The following is a 21849-nucleotide window of genomic DNA, read 5'->3' as shown; positions in this document are numbered from 1 at the left end:
CCAGGTACTGTCTCCTGGAAAGCTGCTTCGCTAACAAAAGGTCTCTGGCGAGACCGCGGTTAACGCCACGAGACCTAAAAAGGATGTATGAGTCTGTTAGCAATTGCATCTCTGCCCATGTTTAGAGATCTTGTTATAAGTTCTACTAGCACTCTCCAAAATCTCATTAAAAAGCAATATTGTTGTGTGTCAAATGCAGAGGAGGAGCTACGCCAGCAACCAAGATGGCTGCATAAGCTCCCGGCTCCGCCGACCTCCGCCGGAGGCTCATGAATCCTGACTCTCATCCTGATTTCCCACCGGACTCCCGTGCAGCTGAAGTGCGCCTGACTCTAAAGGTGCAATCCCGGAATCTCTAGCTGCTTGGATTACGAAGATACGTCGTGTGCCATTCTTGGCCTAACTCAGAGTTGAAGCCGGGGCCTCGAGTTCTAACCCGGCCGGGTTGGAGTTGAACAACATCGGCCGCGGGACGTGGGTGGTTCCGGTCTCCTGAAGTGGCATCTTTCCTTTTCGTTTTCGATGGTGACCTGGTGGCAGCTTTCTTTTGCAACTACGGCGGCTTTCCATATCGGCTGCTTGGACCGGGGTCCGCCGCCCGGAAGCCCCGTTGAGCTCCCGGGGTTGATGGGCTTGGTTCCTCGTTGGCGGCGACGGTACTGCGATCGTGCCTGGTAGCACCCACAGTTGTCCTCTGCATTGCTTCTGCCTTGTGCCCCGGAGAAGTCGACCTCCGGGGTTCTGATACCCGCCCGGTCGCTCATTGAGGGGCGATGGAGCGGGCCGAACTTACACCGTCGCTGCACAATGTAATGGCCGCCATTGGGGAGCTCCGCAAACGAGTCACCGCCACCTTCCAGAGGATGATCGTAACGGTCGATCACATCTGCCGGAGACCGGACTCTGATCCTTTGTTGGTTATGAGCCGGGATGTCTTACCCGCGGCGCAAGCTTCGATTGCTACCGAGGACCATGGGCGGATGTCGGACTTGGAAATTTCTCGCGACCCTAAGATGGCGGCGAGCGAGCCCGAAAGTACTGCCTGTGTGTTTGGCCCTCTGTCAATACCGCCAGGGATGGATGTGCCTATTTGTATACTTCAGTTTGTCTTCTCCACGGACTGTCGGATTTATACCTTGCCTCTTTCAGAGAATGCTCAAAAACGCTTTGCTGACTTATCGTTGTTGGGCAGTGGTCCTGGTTTGACTTTTGAACTTTGTCAGCGTTTATCCTGGTATCACTCCTTCTGCGGTGTCTTTGATCCGTTTCTATCTTTGGATGCTCTTGTTGTGATGGGGGTTCGACTGGTCAGGGCTCGCATGAAGACTCGTAGCGGCCTGATAGTATTTGATGGGGTCTGCGTAATTGATCGTCGGGCCAGGGCTGACTTTCCTATGTTTTCTTTTGGCTCTTACGGGTGGTGTCTGTGGGAGCGAGGGCTAGATGGGATTCTGATTGTCTGAGTATTGTGTAACTGCTATGTTCGAAACGGGATTTGCTACCTCTGTGATGCCGGGGGCCGGGCGGGATGGTCCATTTTCTGTTTGTGGCTCCCCTATTGAATTTTATTGCTATAACTTGCTCAATGCTGCGATAGGGGATGTCCGCCTCTGGTGGGGAGATGGGGAACTGGGAGCCCGTATCGTTTTGTACCTTTCTCCTCCTCCAGCTTTTCCCTTCCTTGGGGTGTAGTTTAGTGGGCGACAGGCACGCTGCTAGTGGGTTAGGTCGTAGCCATCGGCAGGGGTGTAGGGTGGGAGGTTGTGTTTTTTTTTTTTTCCCTTTATTTTTTTTCTATGACCTTCCTATTCCCTTTTCCTCTCTTCACAAGAAATGTGGCATATTCTCCTGATCTTTTGTCCATCATATCTGAGTGTCATATGTTCAAGTCGTATATCCTGTATTTCTGGTGGGCGGGTGCTGTTGCGATGTACTTGTGGTCATTTGCATCTTACTGTCCTGCTTCAGCTTTAAGCTGTTATTGATCCTTTTTTTGGTGCCTATGATCGTTGTGTATTTCTTCGACTTCCTTGCCCGTCCCCAGCTGGAATGTATTTTCCCTAATGACACCTGATGTGTATATTTCTTTCTTGTGTTATACTCAATAAAAATAAATATAACAAAAAAAAGCAATATTGTACGAGGTAAAAGTTATGTAAAGCTCTGCAGGGTAGCACTCCTACCCAAGGGACACACAATCCAATTGTTAACAGAACAGCACTGTACACATCCAGAGTGGCGATCCGGCCGTCAAATGATGTTGCCTCTAGCACCAAGTGAATGACGTCAGGGACTAAAAGATGAACAATTGTGTTAGAAAGTGGGTGTTGTGAATCAAACTTCCATTGTGTACCAAAGGTATCATATTCAAGGAGTTCCGCTGAATATGTGTTCATTCTATGAGCAATTGTTTAAGAATAGTTTAATTTTGTGCTGATCATCTCAAGTGTAGTTGCTGAGAAAGTAAGAGGAAGGTTTGTCTTACCTTAAGAAATGGGTTAGAAATAAAGATTTTAAATATTGTGTGGCTGTTTCTGATTTGCCTAAAGGAACCCTAACTATGGTTATACCATGCTGAATTTGCAGACTAGTAATGGAATGTTATAAGTGTATAACAACTATTGGGTTTAAAATCCTGAGCATCATTTTTATGGTCTGGCTTGACAGCTCAGCTGTGGCCAGACAATTATGTAAGAATTATCAGGAGAAGGGCTTTGGCTCCGCCTACATGTTAGGAGCTGGGAGTTATTATAGGTGTCTCTAGGGGTGCTGGGGAGATTGTTTTCATTTTTACACCCATTTGACCTGGATTTTCCTATGGTGATGCGGTCAGCACTCTTAATGAGTTTGACATGGGATTTTGCTTATACTTGTTTGATTGGGGCCAAGTTTTATTACTATTTCTGTAATACTCCTTCATGATATCCCATTAATGTTTTTCTATAATGCCTTTACTAATAAGTTAGCAATGCATATGTTTTAATGTTGATCTAGAACTCAGTTATTAGCACTTTCTTGTTTATTCTGGTTTACTCTGCTGAAGTGTATATTTTTATGAGGAGTGTAGTCTCTAACTGCATGATATATTGGAGATTCTGGAGACAAGTTAATTAGGTAATAGGTGGGTGTTAAAAATATTGGGGTTCAGGCGATTATTAGGGTTCGGCTCCCACACCCAGACCATTGAACAGCAGGAGGAACGCAGGAGCGAACCACAGATAAGGGGTGGTTCTTCCTCAACCCACCAAGCTACTGTGAAGACAAAGGAAGTGCATGAAGGTGCTGGGATGCCCACCAGAACATATACAAGCTTGGTTTACATAAAACACAAGGACGCACTAATCCATCCTCACCTTGTAAACACACATATCCCCAACACAACAGTGGCCAAAAGAATCCAGGTAAGAGAGACTACACATAACTTTAGCATGAGGGGAGCTGGATGGCAACCCCTCCCAAGGGGTACAGGTACATCTTGACTATATATTAATGCTACCACTACTTAGTCTACTACAACATGGGTAAACAGTGCAGAAACACTTTCTATTAAAAAGTGCACTTTGCGTGCCCCCTCAACCTATGAGCCAAGTTTTAGGGTTACAGTCCATTTTAACAGGGAGACCCTCAGTGGACATGCCTAATTTTCATTGTTATGTTATGTTATATCTACTTTTATAGCGCAACGACTCACCCGGGGGCATCTCAGCACTTACCTAGTGAAAGAGAGGTGGGTCAGACCAGAGCCGTAAAAATTAAAAACAGAAAAGTTTTTAATTGTTTCCTAAAAGCAGTATATGAGGGACATTCACGAAGTGCAATGGGCAGTTGGTTCCAGTACCGTGGAGCAAGGTACGAGAAGGCCTTACCTTCCGTGCGATTGAGACGTATTTTAGGGACTTTTAAGAGAGCTAAGGAATTGGATCGGAGGTTGCGACCAGATACCTATTTAGTAAATTTCTTTTGAAGGTAGAGGGGAGCTTTGCCATTTAATGCGTTAAATGTGAGGCAGCAAAGTTTAAAGTTGGATCGCTTCTTCACAGGTAACCAGTGTAGCTCTCTCAACAAAGGGCATGAGGGAGAGCCTGGAGGACGATTTAAGATCATTCTTGCTGCGGTATTTTGAATCACCTGCACTTTAGCAAGCAATGTCTCACCAACTTCAGCTAACAATGCATTCCTGTAGTCCAGGCGGCTGATCACCATTGCCTGGACCAGGGTTCTGTAATGTTTAATGGGCAGATAAGGAAGTATCCTATCCTATAATTAGCATAACCTCAGTGTTGCTGGGATTCAGCTAAAGGCAGCATCTGTCATCCAATTTGAGATGGCAAGCATACCCGCCAAGAATCTAATTTGCGCGGCTTCTATATTGGGGCCAATTGGGAATATAAATTGAGTATCATCAGCATAGGAGATTATTTCGAACCCTAGTGGTTCTACAATTTTTGCTAAAGGGGCCATGTATTACATTAAATAATGTTGGACTTAAACAGGAGCCCTGAGGAACGCCCTGGTCGAGACAAAATTTCTGAGAGCGGTAGGGTTCAAGCATAATTGATTACCATCTGTCCGTCAACAAATTCTGCAGCCATTTCAAGGCTGTGCCTCGGATGCCCACATGAGTGTATTTTCTCCGCGAGCAGAGAATGTGAGATGGTATCAAATGCTGCGGAGAGATCTATTAGGATCAGAACTACTGATCCTCCTGCATCCATTTCAGTGCTAAAACCTGGGCGGAAAACTGATTGTGAGAGGTCTAGAATTTTGTTAGACTCAAGGTAAGAGCTTAGCTGCCTATTTATTATCATTTCCAGTTGTTTGCCCAGGAGGGGTAACAAAGATATGGGTCGATAGTTACTAAGAATCTGCGGGTCGGCTGTTGGTTTTTTCAGGATGGGTCTTACGTATGCTTCTTTCCAAGGAGTGGGAATAATGCCAGATTGAAATGAACAATTAAAAACGTTGTGGATTACCAGGGCACAACTGGAGAATACCAGGGCCATCATTTTGGGGGAAAGTACGTGTGAGGATGGTCAGAGACTATAGATTTTTTTTATTTTTTTTTTATTTTTTTTTTTTTAAAGACCTTTATTGATAGAAAAGGCAAGTACAAATCAACAGGAGCCCAGGAGCTCACACATACGGTACATTGCAATTTACTGAAGCACGAAGGATCCATTACAGAAGGAAGGAGGTCTAGTTTTAAAAGTGTTCCTTGTAGAATAGACATGAACAGGAGAGCGCGGTGCAACAGGACAACACCGGTATAAAACAATCAGGATAGGTAATCTTGAAGCATAAACAAACACCAAAGTCGTTGCGAGGCACCAAGGAAAGAAGCGTCTAAACCCCAGGGAAGGAAAAAAGGAAAAAGAATAGTAGGCCCATAGAACAGAAAGAAAAACCAAAAACAAAAAGAAAGCATCCCCCCCCCCTAAGTACCCCCCACCCTGCACCCCTGCAGCTGGCTACGGCCCGACCCCCCCTAGCAGTGTGCCTGTCGCCCAAGAAAAGGAGTCCCGAAAGATAGAGAGTAAGAAAAGGAGAGAATCCTAACACTCTCAGAAAAAAGAAAAGTGGGGAGGAGCCCACAACCCGTCCCCCAGCTCCGCCATTCTGTACCAATAGTTCCCACAGCGGTCTGACGCTCAACAAGTATAATATGTCCAATATGCAGAAAAAGTGGAGACGCAGCAGCAGCGCGCAATATATGTAAGGCAATAACACCCAAACCAAGCGCAAGCCCCCGATATAATCTTCCATCCCCAACGATACATGTCCGAGTCACTCAAAGAAGCTAGATCCCTCGCCGTCACACCCACCAGAATGGCACAAGAACAGGAATCAGTATCCCAATCGCCATAGCACGGTCCCAGAGCACAGAAAGGAGCACAGCGGCAAGAACAATAAACAGAATACCAATAATATGTCCCCATCCGGCATGATCAGTAACCAAAAATCCATCAGCCCAATAATGGAAGCGTCTATCCTTGTCCCGTTTTTTCCCTACCACCGCAGACCCGGGCAGTCGATACGGATGCAGACGGCAATCCAGGAAAGAAACCGCGGCGTAGGGGATCCGGTGCAGGCAGGGCAATGAAGTCCAGGAGTACCAAAGGGAGCGCCGAGTATGCCATCTCAAAATCTCCGAAGGTAGCCAGGGCAGGGAGGGAAAGCGCCGTGCACAACTCTCCTCGGAGCGAGTCTCGGGGATCAGCAAACATTGCGAGAAGGGAGGGCTCGCATTGTGGCAAAGGTTTCAAAATACACGATTTCAGGGGCCACTCTCCCGTGACTGATGGCAACGACAGGTTCGGGGTCACGAGGGCACCACCGACTCCAGTGGACGCCACCGGAGCACAGGCGAAGGTGGAACAAAGAGCGGTGCCGAGTCCCTGCGAGTCGGCCATCTTAGGACAAAGTGAAGCACCGAGGATGCCCTCCATTTTGTCCAGCAGGACGCAGCCAGAGCGTAGAGCCTCAGATCGGAAGGAGAGGACCGCTTCCAAAACGTTCCCAAAACTGTGAGAGGGAGCACACAATGTAGCAGGCATGTTCTCCATTCAGTGAGGCAAGAAACACCAATCACGGCCAAACAGCCACAACACACAGCAGGATGTCCACCATAGCATCGGGCAGGGAGACCCCAAGTAGAAACAGGCGCGCACCATACAAGGACAACCAGGCGTGCTACGATGTCAGAAGCCTGAGCCCGGGCGCAGACTTTAGTGTAGTCCGACCAATACGCCGTCCGCTTAGTGTCGATTGCTCGGCCAGCTCGAAAGCACAGCGGCAATAGCGGGGCGAAATGCAGGCAATAAGCACACAAATCACAGTGCAAGTGTCCGTAGCGTCAAAGTTGTAGATTGGCGCAGTCACCGCAGAGCCAAAAGCGCAGCAGGATGCGAGCACGGGGTCCGCTGGCCGATGAGAGCTGCCAATCGGGACCTCACCGTCACCCAGTCCGGGAGAGCGCGTCTGTTGACCGGCCTCGATAGTTACGCGAGGCCCCGGTCTGTACGCTGATGCGGGCCGCCAACTGCGTCCAAGTATTTCTCCGACTTGCCAAGGAGCAAAAACGTCAGGATTTCGTGGCGGGTCAGTGGAGTAAGTCCGCTGTCGAAATCAGCCACTGCGTTGCAGGATATCAGGCAGGAGAGACTTGAAGGCGGAGACGGTCCCCGGAGCCGAGGGACTACACGTCCGCTCCGAGCGCCATCTTGGCTCCTCCCCTAGAGACTATAGATTTTTAAACATCAAATGTCAAACATAAGTAAAACATAACTTAAATCAACATGGTTCATAGATCCAGTGGGTATTTTATTTTCAAACATAGGTAACTGGATATTCGATATAATTCGCTAAGTACCCAAAAACATTGGGTTGCAAAGTTATACACACAAGCATATCCATTAATTTCATAAGTCAATTAATATTCTGCACCTGAATGAGAAACAAAGATTATTCACATTTCTTTATAAGGATAGCTTGAATTTTGTAAATTAACATAGCATAGTATTCACATTTCGAAACAATGCGCTCAAAGTGAACAAGAAAGGAGGTAGTTAGAAGGAATGGGTGTGATGGAAAAAGGTGAGGACTGGGTAAAGGTGTTGTGATCCTGTTACAATCACAGTAAAATCAAGTGAAACCTTTACAGTCTAGTTTAGATCGTAAGTTCCATGAAGCTCTTAAACATAGGATCCGTATTTTTCATAGTTTATTCCTATATTCAGAGCGATGGCATGGTCTGGTCTTCTACGTTTCGACCCCTGGTTTAAGGGTTATTAGAAACCTCATGCTGGGGTCTTCATCAGGACAAAAGGAACAGGAGCGCTTTACGTAAGGCCATCCAGTGGCTCTTAGGTTGGAATCATCAATGGTTCATGTGAGGAGAAGTACTGGGTCGGTGGGGCTTTCAAGTCTCTTTCATCTTGTAATCCACTAGTAAATTGTGTTCAGACGGTATCCAGGAGGGTGCGTTAAGCGTCACACTCTCTGTTTGTATCTCATCTCTTAGGAAGCGTGCCTGTATCTGTCATCACCGGCTGCAGGAAACGGTTGATTTAAGTTATGTTTTACTTATGTTTGACATTTGATGTTTAAAAATCTATAGTCTCTGACCATCCTCACACGTACTTGCTTAACTGACCCAGGTCAGAGAGTTTGCAGGGCCTTCCCCGTTATAACTCATCATCATTTTGGGAGGGCAAAGGTCACAGGGCGAACCAGATTTAGCAAAGGATAATGCATTAATGATTTCCTCTAGCGAAGTCGATTCAAACTGATCAAGAGTAGTAGCTGTCAGTGTCTTTGGTTCTCCTGATCCAGTTAAAGTTTCTGTCTTCAAAGACTTTGTGATCGGAACATTGGCATAAATAAGGGCAATTTTTTCACGGAAGTAGACCGCTAAATAATCGCATAATTCCCGGGATTCAACAGGAGATGGTCTACAAGCTTGAGGTGTTACAAAATCCTTAACTATATTAAAGAGGGCTTTGGATGAGTTAACGAGGAAAAAGAAAAGTTTCAGCAACTTTCCAGTCTCTTGACAGGAGAAAGGAGATCAACACAACAGAGAAGCAAGCTCTCTGGAGCCGCAAAGACTTTTCGTCCCTATAATTACTATGTATAATGCATTACAGGTAAACATAACAACAAACACAGAAAAATAGTACAGCTTTAAGAATTGACCCCGCAAAATATAGGTGGGGGTCCAAAAAGAGAAAAGTAAACGAAACTTTCTGGCTTCATTTAACTGACTTAAAACTCTCAAACACCACCACTCTCATGGCATTAAGCGATACTGTAACTGAAAATATAGAAAAGTGAATTAGGCATCAAAGAAATAACGTAATTCAGAAATCATAAAACCATCCAGTCAGGAAACAATATTTTTGATCAGGGCCACTTGAGGATGTGATTTTATGGCCTTGGCATTTTCCGCATAATTGTGAATTTACCACTAGCACATAGTCCCCCATTTGTGCATACTTTGCAGATAGCAACAAAAAATATTTCTAGCCCTTAACAAAAATCACCTTTATGTTGTGGACTGCTTTACTCAGACTTTAAATTAAAACTAACAAGGTGAAACGCTTGCTCACACAGTATTAATCAGTCTTAAAGTGACAATACTGCAAGAAATATGATGCATTAAACAGTATAATTATTTTTTTATTGCTGCATAATTTAGTTAACCCTGTGGCAGAATTTTAACCTCCATTGCCACATATTTCTAGTAGCCCTAATCGTAATGCACTATCATATATACTACAGTGCATAAAAAAGCCTTAACTTCAAAAATTGACAAAATACAATTTAAAAAAATATACTTTTACAAAGACCTTGATAGCTACTCCTGCTACCAATATTTCCTTTACAAAATGCATGCTTTCACTGAAATCTAAACCCAGAAATGCATATGCTGAAGCATTACAAATTCCATGTGTATGACCACCAGGAAAAAAAAACTCACAATAGGCGCATCCAGGCATGACAGAACACCAAGCCCAGTGACTCAACCAAACAATGGCTGCCGGCAAGCTTCAAGCATAAAAGTGAGTAAGACCTGCACATCTGAGAAAAATCGCCAATGGCTATAAAGCATGCTGGAAATGATATTTCAATCATTTTGAGGCTTTGCAAAGCATGCACTCTACTGTACCTTTCTACACATATGCACGCACAGAGTTATTCTCTCTCAATACCTGGCTCTATATTACTCCAACATCATGCTTCCTTCAAGATTCATACAGCGCTGTGGACCAGACACATAATCAGCCTGGTGGTGTGGTATTCCTCAATTCCTACCAGTATCATTTGAAATATCTTAAATGGGATACTTTTTCAAAATATAGTTATACACCTATTTAAAATGCATTTGTGTTAGCAACGAAACAGTACGATATTTAAAAATCACAGGAACAATTGAATGGGATTGCTTCCTGTGTCTGTCGTAGAGCAATATAAGCACAGTACTTAGTTTTGAAATCGTAAATGGCTGCGGTAAGTTATGTCGAAACACCAGTTTGGTTCTGCATTTCTAGTTCCGTAAAAGCCAGGTTTCAATGAGCATAATTAAAGAAAGTGAGTAATTTGGTGAACAACCTAATGCTATGAATGACTATGATGCTGAAAATGTTTGAGTGTATGGTATAAACAGTATTTAGATTTTGGACTAGGCGTAAGAGGCGCATCACAGACAGCAGGTACCCACTGGTACTACTTGTTACATACACTCTTAAACCATTAAATAGAACATCCCTAAGGACACTCTTAAACCATTAAATAGAACATCCCTAAGGACACCCTTCAATCGAAGGGTATCTTCAAATCTATCACATCCAGCTAATACAAAAAAGTACAGAAAAAGTCAACATATTTCTCAAGTTATTGAACTCAAACTGTGAATAAATCTTCTTGGATCAGACTGGTAGATTGGTCATAATCTTTGTTATTCGTACTAAAAAGAACTATTCAATGCTTCAAATGCATAAACACAGCAGAGACGTGGTTTATAGGAAGGACCTGCTATTAAATAATAGTGACAATAAAACACTACATAATCAGTATGTCCACATCTGCTAATATGGTGTTTCGGGAACGGAAGTGGACGATGAACAGCACTGTTAATCCTGGTGTCCTTAAAATAATGCAAGTGGGACAAAGTTTCCTCAAACAGTGGATCAAGTCAAGCTGCAAGATTGAAAAAGATTATAAAACGTATGCATGATTTGTTTTAATTTGCACAGCAATCAGGTTGCCAGCACTTGTTTTTTTTAACAAGTAAATAAATGGAAGCACTCCTCGTGGAAACGGGGAACCTTACAGGCTACATTTTAATCGGGGCCAGGAACTGTGAATTACATGATTTTGGGAAAAAGAGGATTCCGCCACGCAACATTACACTGTAGAGGTTGTGAATAACTGGGTGTAGGCAGAGAAATTAGGTCGAACAAATGATATTTCCGAATACACTTCAGTCTTGAATCAGAAATTCTTACCATGCAGGTAGTAAGTACACTGTAAATAAACATTTAGGATAATGCTGAGTTTGGCAGGCACATTTTTGCTGAGAAGCCGGGGGCTTTGCAGTGGCATGCTGACTGAGGCAGTACAATTTACACGGCGACTGTGAAAACGGGCACTCACAGGCAACATTCAACTTTTGAGATGGGTGGCATAATTGCCTTTGGTAAATTATGTAAATGTAGTCGAGGCTTCTCCTGGTAGGTCACAAGCTCTCGTAAGTAGCTCCCCTATGCGCAGTCGAACCTACTATACATCAAGCTATTGGTTAGTTGAAGTAATAAAAGTCTACCGAAATGGAGTGTGCGACTTGAGACAAAGATGTGTGTATCTACAGAATTCATACGCGATTTGTTTGAGGGGGAAAATGGTTGCATTTCCAATATGTGGTATAGGTGATATTTAAGTGCCAAATCATGTGGTTTTAGGGAAACGATACTATTATTACATTTGTGACAGGGGCATTTCAGCTACAGCCATGACCGTATTACCTGCGTGAAGGAATTGGAAACGGAGAAAAAGTTTTTACATTACTACTAGCAAACCCTCCCTGGTTCACCGAAGGGTTTACTGCTAATAATCTTGTCTATAGCGGTCACTAATCAAATCTTGTCTGATGTGGTGACTATTACAAAACTAATATTGGTAGTTCGGTATGTTTATTGAGCACAAGTAGATCTCATTACAGAAAAGGTGTGAAATGATACCCCCTGACTCACTGAGTCCAATGAAGCAGTATTATGTTGCACTATAAAATATGTTTTACTGGGAAGCAGGGGCACACTGCAGCAGACCTCTTCCTTTGGATGGTGATTAGGTGAGCATAGCAATCCTACAAGAGAACTAACTGAGAATGGTGCTTTCCAAGACCACATGTAAAACCAGTGAACCTATGTGAGCTAATGAATAACTGGAGGTTTTTGCAAGGGAGCGTGCATGGAGCGACGTTAACTTGGACACTTCAAAATTATGTAACTAAATGACACAGTCTGCAAACTCGCACCGTAGCTCGTTTATGTAACCATGCCTGCAGCTCTCTTGTCAATGCATTACTTGGAAGTGCAACAGTACTAGTTTGACTTTTGACATATTTTTAAAAACTTTACTGGCACCTATCCCTCGAGTTTTTGTCTCTCTAAGGCTGGGTGGTTTGCAAGTTGTCAACAGCAGTCATGCGCCCCAGGCCCCCAGCTGCGTGCAAGGTAAGTTTGGGGAACAGGGGGTCGCCCCAACCCCCTGGGGTGTTGTGACTCCCAGTGTGCACGCGGCGGCCCCAGGATACTTCTGGAAGCAGTATTTACATTCACAGGCTGCACCGGGGAGGGCTTCACTGACAGGCCACGGTAAGTTATGAATGACGCCTCCATGTCACCCCCACCTGTGGAAACCCTCACGTGTGCTCTCACCTGACAACCGCTCTCCAGCTCCTCGCCGCGGGCCCTCAACCTGTCACGCCGCCGCCCACCTTCAGAAACCATAAGGCCCGGCCAGGCCTAGCACTCACCGGCCCTTGCGTGATGCCCTGGCCGGCTGCAAGCCTCCTCCCACCGGCGCGGAGGCCCCGCCTCCCGTCTCTGACGTCACCGCGCGCACTATGTTTACTTTCTACTTCGGGGCCGTTCTTCCTCCCGCCGTCCCTTCCAAGCATGCTCACCATGACGTCACAAAAAGATGGCGGCCCCCGTCAGTAAAATGAAGCACAGAGGGGCGAAGCTGAGGAACATCAGCCAGGTAAACATAGAGATAGGACACCGGCTTTCACTGAAGCGACGACAGCGGCCATTTTGAAAATGTGATCCAATGAAAATTCCAAACAAGTTATAACTCATGTGCTTGTTTTCTTTGAACACACGAATATTGTTCCACAAAAATATAAAATAAAATGAATTACTTAGGAACAATATTGTTATGATTAATATTAATTGCAATTGCAAAATGTATTAAACATTCATTTTTTTACCGTCTAAATAGCTGCCAAGTTTTCAGATTGCTATCTGTGACATTTTTACAATTTCAGTTTAATTATGAGTGACATGTCCAAAACTACGAGTGACACTTTCTCGTAAGCCAGCAGCTAAGGAGGCTGCTCCTGGTGGGCAGTGTTGCCAGATTGGGCTAGATCATGCACAATTGGGCTATATTTCTCCCAGTTGTGCGGTAAAATTTTGGTTTGTGCTAGTTGCCAGATTATAAATATATATACAGCGCTCCAGAAAAGTAGTATGTTAGACACATATTTACTTGGCATCCTGCTGCAACATCATTTCCAATGTATTCACCGCCTGCTTGATGCTGTCCCTGCCTCTCTTTCCTTAAAGTAGCAATATTGGGCTACTTTGGGGTACTTTTTGGTTGGCTTTGGGCTATAGAAAGCTTAAAATATCTGACAACACTGCTGGTGGGGCTGGTGCCACACTAGGCTGGCTGGAGTACAGAGATGTTGTAACCAAAACTGAAGACTGAATAAAGAAGTCATGAGAATACATCCTGGCTCCTGGTGTCTTTCCATTTAGGACACAAGACCAAATCAAGCAATGAAGATAAGTGAAACATAAATATCAGAAATTATACCCATTTAAGCAACAAAAACATCGCTTAAAAGCACCAGAAGTGGAAGGGCACACAAATATCTAAGGGTGACAACTCGGCTGCAGACTGTAATTTATTTCAAAAAGACACATTGAGCTATTTAATAAAAATCAATTTGTTGATTACAGCATGGCGCCACCCACTATTATTAACCTTAGGCTCAGAGTAAGGTGCATGGCTAGTTTAAGCAATTAACATTGCAATACAATGAGGCATAACTGAGGGGGCAGGGGGTCAAGACAAGCCTCAGGAGAAGAGGCTGACTGAGGTACACATAGCCTAGCTATGTAGGCTGCATTATTTCAAAATACAATTCCTGAGACACTGACTAGCAGTAATAATCCTTAAACTGAGGGTCCGACCGCCCTGGCCAGGGTCTGGTGTGTCACCCGCGCTATGACCAAAGATTACTTGTACCAGTGTGTGTCATGCAGTAGGCTGTATGACTAGTCTAAAAACACATAAGGCACAGAATTGTTTACTTTAGGACATTTTTAGCTATTTAGCAGAAGCATTTCCAACCACCACCAGCCCATGCCAGTAACCCAAGCTACCGGCCAGAACGGCATCCTTGCTACCGTTGGAGCACTCCTAGGGAGCTCCTATGCTGAACCAGCTGCAGTGTCAGCTGCGTCGCTAGAGAACAAGCTTGTGTCCTCAAACAGCTTGCTTCTGCTCACCGGATACCACCCCCTCCTAGCTGTCCTGCCTCAAGCTGCCTACGACCCATGCAGTTTGCGGGGCTTCTTGTGAACTTGCCTTGTCACCTGAGCCCCTAGCTAGACTAACAGACTTGCCTTGGTTGCACTGTAGTGCTGCTCTTCATCTCTCCCACAGGATCACCAAAATTAAATGTGCCCACTATGATCCCCCAGCTAGACCCCCTCTTTGCCGTTGGCTGTATCCCTGGCTGGGTGTGAAGGTGTGAGAATTGCTTGAGGGCTGAAAGTTAAAACTGTAGGGGCGCTAAAATCCTGTACTATGGGCATCCTGCAGTGCCTCTGAATGGTTTCCTTGCAAGGGGTCACTAAAGTAAATTCGAGGGGCCTCACACATTCCCTTTTGGCCAGGGCCCGCAACTCAGAAAACCCGCCCTGACTGTGCATTATGCGTGACAACGCATTTCAGTGCAGTGATGCGGAGCACCGCACTGAAATGCGTTAGTCTAACGTCTAATGTGTGATACTTGGAAGGACTGCGTCTACAAATGGAATTCTTTCAAATTTAAGCTCAATTAAAAATGTGCAAACATTTGTGACAAGTATTTTCAATTCTATTAAGGACACAGAGGTGAGGATTATGTTATTCTTTTCTTTACTACTTCTCTGACAGCAGCCTATCATAATAAAGTTTTAATAATATTACATTTCTCCTGATCAAATATCACATGACCAACCATAGAGACACTGCCCTATATAATCCCCTCACAGCATCTCAGTATCCTCTTTCTTTGTTCAGAATCCAGTAGAAACAGTTAAGTCAGTTAAAAAGCATACAACTTTGTAAAACATTTGAAAATGAATCCTGCCACGACAGGCCAATTTTCTCCTCTGGTCTACAACACAAGACCCAACTGGGGTCTCACTCGAAACTCCGACCAACGGAATGCAAATAATCTTTCAATGACTCTCTGTCTGGTCTACAACACAAGACCCAACTGGGGTCTGACTCGAAACTCCGACCAACGGAATGCCAAGAATCTTTCAATGACTCTCTGGCCACCAACAGTGGGCCTGCTCCTCACCAAACCAAGGTTTCCATAGACCAGGAACATCTTCTCCATAGGTGATCATTTGGCCACCTGAACATGGGAAGGTAAAAGGGAATAACTTAACATTGACCTTGCCACCAAAGTCACAAATCAATGACATTAAGGGGGGGCTGGAGGGGACAAGACAGTAGGAATTAGGTCCATTAGATCAATAAACTGTAAAACATCTTAACCTGGGTGGGATAATCCTCGCCTCCGTGTCCTTAATAGAATTGAATATTACCGGCTATGCAATTGGCAGGCTTTGATCTTACATTTCAGGCACACTCTTTAAGAGGGGCTAAGGCTAGCCAGTGCTTTTGGAAAGTAGGTAAGTTGGATGACATTCTTAAAGTATCAGACTGGTCAAGCTCCTATGCCTTTGCAAAACATTACTGTAAACCTGTCGATCACATGTCTGAGGTAGCTTTACTTGACTACCAACATGCATAATGGTAGCCTCCGGTCTTGTAATGAAATTGCGATTCTCCTATTACCATGACCAGAGAATCTGGATTTCATTAAAGACACGGAGGCTAACATTATCCCAACCCTCCCTACCGGGAGTGGATTTTAACATCTCTTTGACTTATCGCATTCTTCTTGTTCTAAGAATTTTTTAGGTGTCATATTTTGTTTAGATTACAATACAACTCAGTTTTTGACTGTACTTTGCTTCAAGATGTGATTATCAATTACCACCTTTTCTTTTTCCCCTTTACATAAGGAGTTTAGTACAATTCCTAATATTTTGTCCTTTTTCAGATAATTTGTCTTGATTGGCTCATCATCACAATTTGTTGCAAGCACCTATTGATAGCTCGCTTCCTTCTGCTTAGAGTCCCTCACTATTTCAAGGAGAGACCTCTCCCTTCATGATGCCATCTAATGGACTTTGTTGCCTTTGGAAGAACTTTTCCTTTTGCTCTCACTGCATTTAAAAGAGGCAGATCTGTGTGTTGCTGTTGCCAAGGTTACACTTGTACATTCTAGAGCTTTGCTTTATGATGTAACTTTAAATGGCTGTACTCGAAGGTGCATTAAAAGAATAATGCATAATGTTAGCCTCCGTGTCTTTAATGAAATCCAGATTCTCTGGTCATGGTAATAGGAGAATCGCGATTCTTGTCACAAATGTTTGCAAAATTTAAATTCTTATGTCAGGACCAGGGGCTCCGCTTATGCTTGTTTAAAGCTTAGCCACCACAACAAAAGCCACATAAAAAATAGGTTTACAATAAAATGTCTTTAAAGTAGATTCTGTCAACCAGTCGGCTGATCTGATGTCATCGAGGCTGACGGCTTAGGCAAAAGACTTGGAAGCCATGGCCCAAAGTGCCGAGTTAGGCCCAAACATGGAAACATCAATGCCTGCTTCACCCATAACCCAACACACCCATCTCACCAGAGTGGCCAGAGTCACTGCAAAGCTATCAATAATTGCCCTTTCATATCTGTACGAAACTCAGCAGTACTCACCTCATATGCTTTTAAACATTGCACCACACATAGGGGCCTATTACGATTGTGGTTTTTCCGCATCCTCCGGGCCGGCGGAAGCCACCGCCGGCCCGGAGGATGCGGAAAAACCGCAGCAGACCCACCAAAGACCCACCGCCACATTAGGATGGCTGGTGGGTCCTGGTTTCCGTCCGCAGCTTTTCCGCCGCAGTTGGCTTACAACCGCGGCGGAAAAGCTCTAATATGGTGGCGGTGTCTCTAATATGGTGGCGGTGGCGGTGTCGTCTAGGAAGGGCTGTAAAAAATGCTTTTCCGCGGTGGGTTTTCCGCCGTGGAAAAGCATGTGTAACTTCACTGCGGGGGCCCGTTGCGGGCCCCCTGGGTGAAGGGGGGTGGGGGTTGCACATGGGGGGTACCTATGGTAGGTGTGGGAGAGGTGTGGCGCCGCGGCCAGGGCGACTGACACTGGAATCTGGGGATCAGGGTTCGATCCCCGGCTCCGGCGGCAGGTTAGCCCAGCACCATGCGACTCTGGGCAATAGCTTGCTTAATCTTCCCGACGGCCCCCAGCGCCTAGAGACCCTAACGGGTGATTGTGCGCTATACAAATGTGGATTATTATTATTATGGTACCCCCCTGCATTTGTATGCAGAAATCGGCAGGCACCGCACGGTGCCTGCCGCTTTCTGCATACAAATGCAATGTATGCATTTTTACCATTGCGGCGGATGCAGCTTGAAGCCGCACCCACCGCAATGGTAAAAATAGAGGATGTGACTGCCAGGGTGGCGGTCACATCCTAATTTCACAGGAGGGAACTCCGCAGGCAATGCTGAGGTTCCCACCTGATGAAGCAAGATTTCGCACATTACGCGACTTGCTGAAATCAAGAACCTCGATTCATGTATAACTCTGTAATCCAATTGTACGTCTTACTAATTTCCTTTATTTTTTTACTATATACATGTATCTTAGTGATGCTTGCTTATGTGTTTTACTAACTTCGTAACCCTTGTCCTTAAAATGGCCGTCGCTTGGGAATTTACTACTGCGCATGCGTTAGTCACACTCACGTGACGTGACGTAGTCGCAGATGTGGTGGAAAATGTGCGCATGCGTATTTGCCGCTAATATGGCTGTTTTGAATACTCACATGGTGAAGCTTGCGCAAATGCTCTCGTGTTATTGTGTGTTGCACTAATCAATAATCGCATAGTATATTTTTACAGTGAGAAACCTAAAGTACAAAATCATGATATGTAGTAAATTCATTTATTTCTATGTTTTAATTTGTTTTCGCTTACTTTTCATGTACCGCGATAACCGGGGGGTCTGAATGAGACGAGAACCATTTTGAAGGTCCCTTCTGCGCATGTATGCAGCCAGGGAGAAGTTAGCCTTGAACAGTGGAACTCAGCCAGCTGGCAGAGACGGTCAAGATGCTCCTGAGAAAATGACCTGCGACCCAACAGGACGGAGTTGTCTGTACCCAAATTGAAACATTTGTTAATATTCCATTGTATTCCACTGACTTGTCTCATGAGAACCCCAAATTCACTAGGCGGATCCTTAGAATGCAAATATGAGCTTGAAGAAGTCTGTTCTGATTGGTGTGTTAACCTATCCTATGTGGGGACCAATCGAAATTGGGGATTCTGACACTTTGCAACATTGGGGGGTGGTACACTGACCCGAAAACAGTATATCTAGCCTAGGTTCAGCTAGGGAAGTTGTCCAACTTGTCTGAATAGCTGACCTGTCACTGACCCAACGTACTCAATAGGTGACTGAATACAGAGCGCTGCGGAGCACTCTGTCCGAATTTGACCTTAGACTTTAAAGGTTTTACTAAACCTTAAGTGCTGGCGGAGCACTTTGCTGGGGAGTTCGCTAACCCAATCGGGGTTCTGACTGATAGCTGCAGAGAGGGTGGAGCGCAGGCGTTGCTTCCAAACTGCGGGTGCTGGTCGTGCCTTGGTGGTCCTGTCCTGATCCTAATCTGGTTTTCCTGTCCTGTCCTGGGGTGTCCAATCTGCACCTGCTGTCCCATAGATGACTGTTTTTCCTTGGGGTATTTCCTGTCCTTGACTGATCCGTGGCCAGGGTTGGTCTGCACACCTTTCTAGGTAAATATAGTGCGAAAACTCTTCACTGCATCTTCTATTTTTCTGTCTTTGCTTTAATAAAGACATTCCTTTGCATATGTTAATTTTCCATGCTTTCCGCAACCTATTATGAAAGTCATTCAGTATATTTTTCTTAGCATGTTCCTATGTTCCCCTACCTTTTAGAACACATTCTCTCCATTCTGTTTATGAAACATAACTGTGGTATATAAATCTCTCCTGAAATCTGATTTTGCGTAAGATACTAGAACTATAGCGTGTTCCACTTTTCCCCCTCCTATAGATGTATAGGATTTCCAATCCTTTACTCTTGAAGTATTTCCCAAACAGTAAAACTCTAGTTCGTGATCCATTCCCGAAATCTATTTAGCATATTACATTTGTTATTATTTTTCTAGTAGACTCATAGATGGTTGCCCTGACACTGTTCCTCTATGGCTATGTTCTTTTTGTTATCTTGATTATTGATTGCCTTTTGACTGTAAACTTGCTAATTTCCGAACCTGATTTCTAGATAAACTTTTAAAACTTCCCAGTTGTCTGTGATCATTTAATGCGAAATAGAAATAAGTTGGGTTTTGTATATTTCCTGCCTTTCTTTTACAGCTAGCTCCCTGATCCATTGTGGATCTTAGGTACCTGCAACGGTGGATTGGTAAGTCAGGTACAATAGAAATAAATAGGTAGGAACCTGGGTTACTGGTAGAAGAATCGGTAGGTCATCTGATTAATGTATAGGTTGAACTGAAATTTATGGGCCCGAAAACTATATGGTAAAATTATTGGTTGGGTGACCTACGATCTCTATCAGTACTTTTCTGGTTGCAGAGGGGATGGTTAGGGACTAGTTAAAGTTAGGAAGGACTAGTTAAGCTAGATAGGTTGGATGCTGCTAACATTTTTATGATAACATTTTTGCTGCTAAAAATAAACTTTCTCGTGGACTGATCACTCACGTGAAATGTTTGCTTTGAAAAATTATGACATGTTTTAAAGTGTTTTTCTTATTATTGTACTGATATATGTATTAACCCACTTGTTAGTAAAACGTTAAATGTTTGTCTGGAATCCCCGGGGAATTGAATAGCGAGTGGTGAAGAGAATCCACTTGCTTTGAGGTCACTGACTTAAGGAAAGTTGGTGCAGGTTAGGTAGAACTGGAAGCACTAACTAGGGTTTTTTCTGAATGAATAGTTGAATAAATGATAGCAACGAGTTTACTGGCAAAACGTCTATTGTGATATAACCTAGTAAGGGTCGCACCGGAAGGAGTAGCAGGTTCATCGGAGCTTAAGTGATAGCAAAAGGGTTCGCTGGTGAAACTTTGGGCTTAGAATATATCCCAATAAGAAGTGGATGAGTCAAAAGAAGTAGCAGGTTCCCTAATGCTTGAGTGAAGGGTAGGCAGAAGAGATCTATCCGTAGCGTGTGAAAAGTAGACAGAAGGAGTTTACTTGCAGTGAAACAAATCTTTCCTGTCTAGACACTTGAGTACAGTGGCGAATGTGTATTCGTTGTTAAATAACCAAGCACAAGCACTTTAGAGAGAAATTAAGTTTCCGTTACCTTGTGAAGGAGGAAGTCAGTTGCGAAGCTGCTCTGACGTCACTCTGTGCCGCGCTGGGATTGGTAGACGCAGCGGGTGTGTAGCGGAGCTAGAATTGTAAAGGAGGGGTGAGTGCCGAAGCGTGAGAATCTGTCTCGCGAAAGGCCGCGCACCCATTGGTCGACATTATTTGAATTCGTGCATTTCATTGGTCGCACGAAAAATAAAAGACGCACTTGGTTTGGAAGTGATTTGTAAACAAAGTCGCTCGCAGAAATCGTATGTGGCACTCGTATAGACCGCATACTAGACCTGATCCACGATATTTAGGGTTTGAGAACGATCAGTGGAAAGGGCATAAAACCAACATTATGTACGGAAATAAGAGGAAAATATCCCTTGTAAATAAGGTGAAAAATTATTTCAAAAAGGACAAACCAATTAAAACCAGAGAAGGTGTTGTCATTCCGTCGCCTAATACTCCCGCATCTTTCATGATGTTTGATAAAGGGTACCACTCGTGTGTATGGTTAGAAAATTGGGCGGAATACACCAAGGATGACGGAATTTTGGCTTTTCCGTTAGAGGGTACATTCAATGGCAGAATTTTATTTAATTTGAGAACCCGAATGAATGATTTACATCCCAGGCCTAGACTAACACAGTACGAAGCACTAGAGGAATGGGAAATCGAAGCTTTTGAAAGGGATAAGCCCCAGATGGATAAAGGGTTGACTAAATTTGATCCGAAACTGAAACAAGAGACCCGTGACAAAATTTTATCCGAAACTGAAACAAGAGACCCGTGACAAAAAGATGAAACAGTGGAGACAGAATATGATTGTGGAAGGACTGTTTCCAATGATGCCAGTGGGTGGTCCTCCTACAGGAGAGAAGACAACAGAAAAATGTAAACACTGGGTGCCCATTGGAGAGTCGGATGATGAATTGTTAGATGACATGTTTTTAAGAAGTCCGCCTCCTTATAATGAAGGACACCGACCTTCTAGTGAAGGGGATAATTCTCGAAGACCTCCGCCCCAAGATGAGGCCAGATCCGCAAGTGTAGGAGGGAGTTGTCAAATACCTCCCTATACCGAGAGTTTAGGACCCATAGATGCAAGAGATATTTATCCTAGAATACCCGCTGGTGGAGAAACGAGATATACACGCGAAAGAGACTTTTTTCCCAGATCTCCCTACGAAGGTGAGGCAAGACCATCCAGTTCAGGAATGCCGTTCCTAAACCCTCTATATGAGGAAGAACCAAGATCCCTAGGCACAGGTACTTTGCACCCAAGACCTAGTTATGGTGAAGGACCCAGAGAGACACCTCCCACTGCCC

At 44.4% G+C, this 21849-nt stretch overlaps 1 protein-coding gene across 1 annotated transcript in view; it reads right to left on the bottom strand.

Moving 5' to 3' along the window:
• The window catches only part of SETX (senataxin), a 570564-nt gene extending 557963 nt beyond the window's left edge, over positions 1 to 12601 (bottom strand). The window contains exon 1 of the mRNA XM_078646176.1: positions 12438 to 12601. The gene's annotated coding sequence lies outside the window, so the exon portion shown is untranslated. The remainder of the gene's footprint in view (positions 1 to 12437) is intronic.
• Positions 12602 to 21849: the final 9248 nt, after the last annotated feature.

Source organism: Lissotriton helveticus, chromosome 5_1 (genome assembly GCF_964261635.1).
Source record: "Lissotriton helveticus chromosome 5_1, aLisHel1.1, whole genome shotgun sequence".
NCBI lineage: Eukaryota > Metazoa > Chordata > Amphibia > Caudata > Salamandridae > Lissotriton > Lissotriton helveticus.
Note: the sequence above shows the minus strand (reverse complement) of the source record. Positions and strands in the feature narration are given on the sequence as shown.